Source organism: Octodon degus, unplaced genomic scaffold (genome assembly GCF_000260255.1).
Source record: "Octodon degus isolate 3935 unplaced genomic scaffold, OctDeg1.0 scaffold00115, whole genome shotgun sequence".
Taxonomy (NCBI): Eukaryota; Metazoa; Chordata; class Mammalia; order Rodentia; family Octodontidae; genus Octodon; species Octodon degus.
This window is the reverse complement of record NW_004524691.1, coordinates 8,864,215-8,874,578: the sequence shown is the minus strand read 5'-3', so window position 1 is coordinate 8,874,578 and position 10,364 is coordinate 8,864,215. Positions and strand designations below refer to the sequence as shown.

Here is a 10,364-nt window from a genome sequence, read left to right as displayed (position 1 = left end):
AACCTCTATTGAAAAATTCCTTTAGTTTTCATACATTCTGATATAAAAAGGAACTGGTTTTCACATTCACAGCTGTCCTCTAACTTCAAGAAACTTATATTTGCCTTTCACGAAACCAAGCACAGCATAACATTTATACTACATTTTTGTATTAATCATGTTTAGTGGTACATTCATGTTGAAACTCAATATTGATCCTATCAAGAAATGGAAAGGCAGCTCCTTGTCTTGTAAGGCGCTCATATACTCACCAGTATTTACTCTGTCTTTGCGAGCACCTACCAGTCTGCCTCACCAGCTTTAGGGAAGGAACAGATTTTTACCGGATCACTCCATTCCCTTCAAGTTTCTATTCTGTGTATGGACGAGGCAACATGTTCATGTTCAGACTGAGGAACATGTTTATATAATGACTGAAGAGCATGTTTTGGGAGTGAGGAGTAGGTGTGCATGTGCGCGTGTGTGCAGTGGTTATTACAGGTTCTATCTAGAGTCAGAAATAGAATAGAATAGTTGGGGGTCTTATTCAAATAATTTATATTATTACTATATCTCTTTAGGATTATGAGAATAAGAGATGTTTTCTTAAATTTGAACATTAGGAAAATCTTTGAGACTGTGGGAAAAGTCTTACAAGAGCTCATTGTATAATTAATATTTTTAAAACACTGAAACCACCTACTTGAAAAGAGCAAATTATATAGCTTTAAAGCCCAACAGCCTCTATGTTCATTTTCCTCCTCTTTCAAAAAATAAAAATAAAAGCTTGGCTGCTATTGAAAGATAGATCAGCCTGTGAAAAATGTCTACCAACTTTTCCCGCCTACTGACTTTAAAGTAAAAATAAAGAAATGGAAGCATTTTTGATTCTCCACCCAGTGTATTCTCAGCCAATAGCAGTGATCAAATGCAAACAGGTCCATTCTGGGGAATCAAAGCTCACTTCAAATAGCTGTGGTTGTATCACCTTATTGATCTCCAGCGTCAGCTCATTTCAGGCCTGTGATCGTTCCTGAAAAAAATCTCAATGTGAGCGCATCACTCACAGCTGGAAATGAAATAAACATGGAAACTGCAAAGCTGCATAGAAACTCAATAAAGTACACCATTTCAGCTTAGTAATTTTTAATTAATAAACTTTGTGGGCCTGGGAGATGGCTCAGTGGAACAAGCACTTCCCTGGCAAGTGCAAAGGTCTCAGTTTAATCCCCGGTTCTGCAAAAAAGAAAAAAAAAAAACAAAACAAAACTTTGTTTTAGGGTAGTTTTGTGTTCTTAGCGTGCTTAATCAGAAGGCACAGAAATGTCCAGTATATTCTGTTATGGTGTACGTAAGGCTTGAGGTTGTTCTCCAGGTGTGTGGACACTGGAGGTTTGATCAGCAGCATGATGGCGTTAGGAGATAGTGAGGGCTTCAGAAGTTGAGGGCCAGTGAACTACCGTTAGGTCACTCAAGGCACTATGCTTAGAAGGGATTAATGCCAGTCTTGATCAGGAAATTTGGGACACTACCGAGTTACACGACAGTACAGTACAACCAAGCTGAATGAGTTTTGTGAGAATGAGCTACAATTAAAGAGTAATCCTGGCTCCTGGACTTCTCTCCGGCCTCCTTCCTGTCTCGCCACGGGATCACTCCCTATCCCATGTATTCCCATCATAATGTCATCTGCCTTGACCTGATGCAGAGCTAGTGCCATGTTCTCTGGCCTTTTAGTCTCAAAATCCATGAACAAAGAAAACTCCTTTTCCTCATATAGAAACCATTCCTAGGTATTTCATAACAACAGAAAAATGGCCCAACATGTTCCTTGCCCCCGTATGTGTGCAGCTTCTCCCCGTTATCAACACACCGCAGCAGGGTGGCACACATTTTTCAATTGGTGAGCTTACATTAACATGTACTTATCACCTAAAGTGCAGGGTTTATATTAAGGTTCAATCTTGGTGCTTTAATATTTCATTCAGCTTGACAGACATATAATGACGTGTCTCTACCTTATTAAACAGCACAGGAATAATTTAATTGCCCTAAAACTTCACCATGCTCGATTTTCTCCCTCTCACAGTTTACTCCCCACAACCCCTAATGTTTACACTGTTGCCACAGCTCTGCCTTTTTTTTTTAACATATTATACAGGTGAAATAATAGAGCGTGTGACCTTTTCACACTGGCTTTTTTCATTTAATTATATGCACTTAATATTCCTCCGTGTCTCTTCATGCTTTGATGGCTCATTTTCTTTTAACGCTGAATAATATTCCTCAGCCTGGTTGTATCACATTTGCTTATCCACTCGTTTACTGAAGAACATCTTAGTTAAATTGTGTTTTATAGAATGTAATCTGTTTTGGTGAGTGTTTCATTTCAGCTTGGGAAGAATGTGCGGTCTGCTATTACTGGATGGCATAATCGATAACTGTAAATTACAATGCGTTGATTATTGGTGTAATTGAGTTTAATTACACCTTTAATGTGTTTCTGCACTCTGAATCTATGCATTTTTTACAGGTAGGCTTTTATGTCTTTAAGTATAACAGTAAATTTATGTGTCTCTCCATGTACCTGGTATTTACTCATCTTTTTGGAAACTCCTGTTAGTTACATACACCTCATGGTTCTTAGTGCAACTTAGAACACTGAACCCTTTACCATTCTGTAATCCCTCTCACAGTTTTATTTGCTCTGATATCCTCTCCATCTGAAATTAACATGGCTTTTCTTGCATTTTTAAAATGAATGTTAATGTGATATCTTAGTTTAGTCTACTATGAAAAAGTACCATAAACAGAGTAATTTATAAACAACAGCAATTTATCTCTACAATTCCAGATACTGAGTTCAGAGTGTCCCATTGTGGGGTTCTGGCAAGTGCACCTTTTGGGGTTGCAGACTCCTCTATACTTATTAAGTCTTTGGATGGTGAAAGACAGAGTTCTCTGGAATCTTTCAGAATCCAAAACATGAGTTCTCCTCCCACATGATTTGATTACTTCCAAAAGGTTTCCTGTGCTAATTGACATTAGGATTTTAACATATAATATTAGGTGTATACAAATGTTCTTATGTAACATTTTATCTCTGAAATATATCCTTTATTCTTGCAAAAAATATTTTTATATTATCCCCCAAACTGAAACTGTTTTAAGTTAATCCAGCATCAACTCTAAAAAAGTCCAAAATATCATCTAAATATTTTTGAATCAAATGAGTAAAAATCAAGCTATAATTTATTCTGAGAAAAATTCCTCAAGTATGGTCCTATGAAAGAAAACAAATTTTTCATTTCCATAACACTCTATTGGATAGAAAATCAACAAAGAAATTTATGAGTCCAACCATGCCATAGAGAAAATAATCCAAACATAAATTTAAAGAATATTCCATTTAATCACATCAGAATACACATTCATCTCATATGTACAGGGCACATTTTCCATGATCAATCTTATGTTAGGTCACAAATCAGGTCTCAAAAAAGTTTAAGACATTGAACTCACATCTGTTTCCTTTTGAACCACAATAAAATAAAACTACAAATCAGTGGACTTGTACAGAATGAACAGTACACCAACACATGTAAATAGTCATATTTTCTTAAAGAATAATAGGTAACTGAAAAATTAAAGGAGAAAACAAAAAAAGTAATTTAATAAAAATGACAATACAACACAAGATAATCTCTAGGATATAGCAAAGGGGAAGTTCATACCTACATAAACAGAAAGATTTTAACTAGAAATGGTGGCATATGCTTTTAATGCCATCACTTGGAGGTTGAGGCAGGAGGATCACTGTGAGTTCAAGGTCAGCCTGGGTTACATAGGTGAGTTCAAGGTTAGCCTGCACTGCATAGTAAGACGTTGTCTTAAGAAAAAAAGAAAGATATTAAATTCAATGATGTACTTCAAAGACCAAAAGGAGTAAGAGCAAACCAAACACAAAGTTAGTAGAGGCAAGTAAATAGTAAAAATCAGAGCATAAATAAACAAAATCAAAGTTAAAAACAATAAATAAAACAATTAGTTTTCATGAACCTTGCTAGTAATGGTGAAGTATATACAAATCAATTAATGTCATATAGCATATCAACAGAAAGGAAAAACATCATAAGAATACTGCAACAGATGCAGAAAAAGCATTTAGTAATACTCAGCATTCTTCATGGTAAAAATTTTCAATAAATAAGTATAAGACAAACATTTAAACATGCTAAAGACTACATATGAGAAAACTATAGCCAGTTTTATACTAAATGGGGAATTGTTCAAAGCATGTTCTGAAAGATTGGAGTAAGACAAGTTTACCATTTTTATCAGTCATAATTTATGTAGTACTGGAAGTCTTAGCAAGAGCAACAAACTATAGAAACAATCCCTGGAAAAAGCAATTAGATAACAGAGAGAAAGAAAAAGCATTCAAACTGGAAAAGAAGTAAAATTATCCATGTTAGCTGAAAGCCCAGAAATTAATCTACATTTATATAGCGAATTTTTTATAAAGGATCCAAAACATACAATGCAAAAATGACAGTCTCTTTAATAAATGGTATTGGAAACACTGTGTAGATGTATAAAACCAGGTCCATTTGTCTCACTACACACGTACACACACACACACACACACACAACCAAAACAAGAATCAGAGATCTAAGCATTGAATTGGAATCATGAAGTTACTATAAGAAAAAACCTAGGGGAAGCACTTCAAGACAGTAGTGTAGGCAAAGGATTGTAGAGACCCCAAAGGTACAGTCATAAAAAGTTAATATAGGGCCAGTCAAATAGCTCAGGGGATTAAAGCACCTACAAACAGGTGCAGGGGCCAGGGGTTGGATCCCCTGGTCTGCTCTGTTGGACTCGCCCCTGGGGTGTGTTGAGACAGCAACTGAGACTGGGTGTGGTGGCACCCCTGTAATCCCAGCTCTTGGGAGGATGTAAATAAGCCGATCACTACAAGTCTGATCTAGTAGTGAGACCCTGAACACGCTATAGACCCTTCCTTAAAATACAAAAAGAAAAAAAAAATTAAATGGACAAAAGCAGTATCAGGCAAACAAGATTCATCCCAGCAAGTGAAACAATCAATAAAATTAAGAAGCAGTCTATAGAATAGGAGAAAATAATTGCAATTTAATCATTCTAGCACAGGATTGTTATTGATAATACATATAGAACTCAAAGAGTGTCCCTCTAAAAATCCAATTTAGAAATGAGAAAAAGAACAAAATAGGCACTTCTCTATAAATGACCTACAGAGGTCCACAAGCTTATGACAAATGCTCGTTTCGCTAATCATCAGAGAAATGTACACCAAGATTGCAATGAGATATCAACCACATACGAATGGTAGTGAGATGTGGAAAAATAGCTCATGCATATTTCTGGTGAGAATGCCAAGGAGCACAGGCATCATAAAAGTCTTATGAGGATTCCTCAAAAAGTAAAAATAGAGCTACCACACAATCCAGTAACTCACTACTGGATACATACGCAAGCATAAAACCATTATATCAAAAATATACTTCCACTGTCATCACTGTCATGTTTTTTGTAACAGTGCTCCTAAAAGTAAAACTTTGTAATCAGCGCAGATGCCTTTTAGGGGATGAATCGGTAAAGAAAATGTGGTATGCATATATGATGGATTCTACCATTAGAAGTACAGAATCTTCTTCTTTTTTTCTTTTTTAAATTTAGGACGAGGTCTACAGGGTTTCACTATGTAGATCGGACTTGTAGTGATTCTCCTGTTTTCAGCCTCCCAAAGTGCTGGGGTGACAGGCCGCACTACCACGTCCACTCTCAATTGCTGCCCTCTCAGCGCGACCCGAAGGCCTGTCGGCAAGGCATGCTGGGGATCAAACCCGGCCGCTGTGCTCTGCCTAAGCAGGCGCTTTAGTCCGCTCAGCTATCAGACCAGCCCTGGAATCTTCTTATTTACAGCAACATAGATGGAACTGGAAGTCTCTCAATTAAATGAAATAAGCCAAATATCATATGTTCAGAGACAAATATCGTATGTCCCCACTAATGCACAGAAGGAATAAGTCAATGTTGTAAAAGAACTGAATGAAGGTGCAGTCACTAAATACTGGGAATTACAGGTGACAGAAAACACAATGAAGAGCACCAAAATACAGAAAAGAGAAATCCGTGGTTTTCTTTAGCATAGTAGGGTAACTATTGGCTAAAATGCAATATGGTATATTTCAAAAGGACTGGAAAACAGACCATGAAATTTCTAACACAAAATAACTAATAGAAAGGAACATTTACTATCTAAATTTGGTTATTGTACATTGGATACATGTATTGAACCACATAATGCACCCTGTAAAGATGTATACATATTGTATGTCAAAAAAAAAGAAAAGAAAAGAAAAGAAAAGCAACCAGAACTGGAAAGGGCCTAGAATAAACATTTCTCTTCAAAAGGGAAAAATAAGAAACATAAAAAGTGTGACAACCCTAAGCTAGTGAAGAAACTATCAAGGTAACTTCATGAGAACTAAAAAAGCATGAGAATATACTTCTTAGCTCCATAATCTATCCCTTAGACCCACTGGGGGAAAAGTCCCACTTCCCAGAGTTGCTGGAGTGTAAATCTCACCTTGTAGACCTACAGAGCCAGCAACACACCGTCACAGCTCATCAGGGTACTGATTATATTGTGACTCGCTCCAGAGAACCCACTCATAATATGGTTTTCTGTTGGAACAGAGATTGGACCCCTAGCATTCTGCCAGTCAGCTAAACTCTTATGGCTGATCTGGACTTTGGTATTATCTTCAAAACTCAAGATAGAGTACCAACCAGACCTGTGCATTCTAGGCCTGTCATTGGAGTGCTAGCCCTGATCATTTCTAAATTGCCCCAAGTATCTTCTTCCCTTATCTATTAACAAATAGGTCTACAGTCCTGAGTTATAAATTAGCAATTACATTATTCTCTGATTTTATTTATTCTGTTTGTTTTATTTAGTTCTTTGCTTTTTTATTTTTTGTTAATTTGTTTTATTTTGGCTTGGTTTTCTTGAGACAGGGACTCACTACATAGTCTAGGTTAGCCTTGAACTCCCTGTATACCACAAGTTAGCCTTGACCTTGCTGTAAGCCTCCTGTCTCTGCTTCCTGAAGTGCTGGGATTACAGGTATGTGTTGCCACACCTGGCCTGTGTTTGCTTTTGAGCCATTTGTATTCCTGGATATGAGTGACTTTTCTATTGTGGGGACAAAATACTTGAAACGTTTAGAGGAGGAAAGATGTTTTTGGCTCACAATGTCAAAGATTTCATGTCATAATGGGCTCGTTCCAAAGCTATGAGCCTGAGACAGCTGCTCACCACACAGGTAAACCAACTGATACCATCAGTGCCCTCATGATCCAATCACTCCTCTAAACCCTAGCTCTGAATGTTGTTTCATTGAGGATTAAACCCTCAATGCACAAGTCTTTCTTTGAGAAACACCGCATATTTAAACAATGACACTGGGTTTTGTTGAAATAGTTGATGAAGTCCATATTAATCTCTTCCCAGACTGCCACTTGGCCTCACCTTTACTGTTCTCTTCCAAACATGCTTTTCATTGTTTTCAATATGAATTACCTTGGAAATTTCCAGATTTCTAAGTTTTGGGTCTTTTTTTCCTAATGTTTTCATGTTTAATCCCTATCTCTCTTCTCACTTATACTTTAAGGAGCCAAGAAAAATAAAAAGAAGCTCTCTAAACATTTTGCCTCAGAATCTGCTCAGCTATATATTCACTTCAATTGTTCCACCTCCACAGAATAGTAGAATATGAGTACAATTCAACAAAATTCTTTTGTATTACCTATAAGGGATTGCTTTTCTTCATTGTCTGGTAACAAGCTCAGTATGTCCATTTAAGGCCTAATCTGAGTGATCTTTACCAGCCATATTTCTACTGATATTTTGTTCAAGGGTGCTAGCTTCTCTCTGAGAAGACAGACGTGTTCTTTACAGCTTGATTTTTCTGAACTCTCATCAAAATAAGCTTTCAGGATATCAATTCACAAAACTCAAGGCTTTCACTAGTATGAAGCTGAAAACTTTTCCAGAATCAACCCCATGAAGCAATTGCTAAGCCACTTTTGCTTCCTAGGTGCAGATATAACTTATTTTATTGTACTTTGTTTTATTGTACTTCAGGTCCACTGCGATTTTTACAGCTTGGAGGATAACAGCACTCCTATGCCCTGCAAAAGTATTGGCACCATTTACCAACAGATCAGATGATTCTTAGCATTTTTTAACAATAAAGTATTTTGATTAAGGCCTATACATTTTTAGACATATGACATTATATATTTTATAGACAGTTGTATACACATATATTTTATAAGCACTACAAAACCAAAAAATCCACATAACCCATTTTTAGTTTGATATTTACTTTATTGTGGAACCCAGGCTGAACCCATAATATCCTTAAGGAATACTTGTATTGTTACAGGGGAAGCTCTACTTCTTGGGATCAATTTATTCCTCAGTCAGTTTGGGCTATCAATTATCATAGAATGACTCACTTATTAGATAAGTGAAATCAATTTCTCACAATTATGAATTCCAGAAGGTGGAGATCAGGTGCCAGGATGGTCAGGTGATGGTAAGAGCCCTCCTTTGGGTGTCAGATGGCAGTCTTGCTGTATCTACACTCGGTAGAGACAGAGTCAAGTGCTGCAGCCCTCTGGATCTTTGTGTAATGACCTTATCCCATTTGCATGAGCTTCACCCTCTTGCCCACATTATTTGATCAAGGCAGCACCTTTTAATACAGCATGTCAGAAGCTCGGATTTTGACATAGGAATTTAACAGGGACACAAATATTTAGTTCCTAACATAGACTTCCCCATTCCTTTACCTTAATCCATATTTTTTTTTTCATTTGAAGGTTTCTTATAAAATAACAAATAGCTGAGCCTTGCTCATATTCTGATGTGGTAAATTCTTTCCTTTAACTGGTATTTTAGGACCATGGACCTTTAAAGTGGTTATCAGTATAGTTGAATTAATATATACCATACTTTGCATATTTGATCTTTATTGCCATTGTTCTTTATTTCTACATTTGTCTTCTACATTTTTTTCTGGCTTTTGCAGTTGTAATATGAGAATTTTATGGTCCAAGTATCTCTTTTTATTAGCATATCAATTATATTTATAAAAAGTTTTAGTGGTTGCCATAGAAATTACATTATACATTTATAACTGGCTTACATTGATTTTCAAATAACACAATACTTTTTTACTGTTTTATACATTTATTTATTTGATACAGGGTCTCACTACAAAGCACAGACTCATAGCAATCTTCCTGCGTCAGCCTGGTCAGTGCTGGGATTAGACATGTGCCACCATGTCTGGCACTTCCTTCCCAGGCCAGCACAGCATGTAATACTGGCGATAGAACCTGGTTCCCTGAGCTTGCCAGGCAGGCATTTAGACCTCTGAGCTACTTCCCCAGTCCTAATCCAATATTCTTAATCCCTCCCTCGCATTCCTTCTATTATTGCTGTTACTCATTTTATTTAGACATAGCATATAAACATGTACAAATGAGTATAAATATCACTTTATTGCTACCAGCTATTCATTAAGAATTGAGAAATTTTTCTTGCTTCCTGATTTTTCATTGTCCTTTCTTTATATAGATTCAAGTTTTTGAGATGTTCTCCTTTTCTATGAACAATTTCTTTTAACATATTTATTTTGCAAATTAAGGTTACTGGTAAAAAAAATTCTCTAAATTTTGTCTAGGAAAGGCCTTAGTTCCTTTCAGTTTTGCAAGAGTCCTGAGAGCTTTAAAACTCTTCAGTGATGGTTTTTCTCTCAACAATTAAATATTTCAGGGTATTTTTTCAGCTTGTTCTCATGATTTCTGAAAAGTAGTATGTATTCTTATCTTTGCTCTTCTACAAATAAATTGTTTTCTCCACTGCTTCTTTTAACACTTTTTCTTTACCTTTGATTTTCCAAACTTTGAACCATATATGCCAAGGACTGTTTTGTTTTTCTTTGCATAGGTAAGTTTGTTTGGTCACTTATTATAGTCTAGATCTAAATTGTCCTCAGAAAATATCATATGTTCAGAGATGGGGCTTTTGGAAGGTAACTGGGCCATGAGCGTGCGCTATGTTTTAGTCAATGACTCTATTGATGATTTTATAGCTGAGGGCACTAGAGAAGGTAGAGCCTGTTTGGGGAGGTGTGTACCACCGACAGCATGGCCTGGGAGAGTACACGCTTATCTTTGTCTCTCCGTCTCTCTGTCTCTCCATCTTTCTGTCTCTCTGTCTCTCTGTCTCTGTCTCTCTGTCTCTCTATCTCTCTGCCTCTGT

The 10,364-nt window shown here is 36.6% G+C and overlaps 1 pseudogene; it reads left to right on the top strand.

Moving 5' to 3' along the window:
• Positions 1 to 10,118: 10,118 nt before the first annotated feature.
• LOC101562240 overlaps positions 10,119 to 10,364 on the top strand; it is a 10,990-nt pseudogene continuing 10,744 nt past the window's right edge.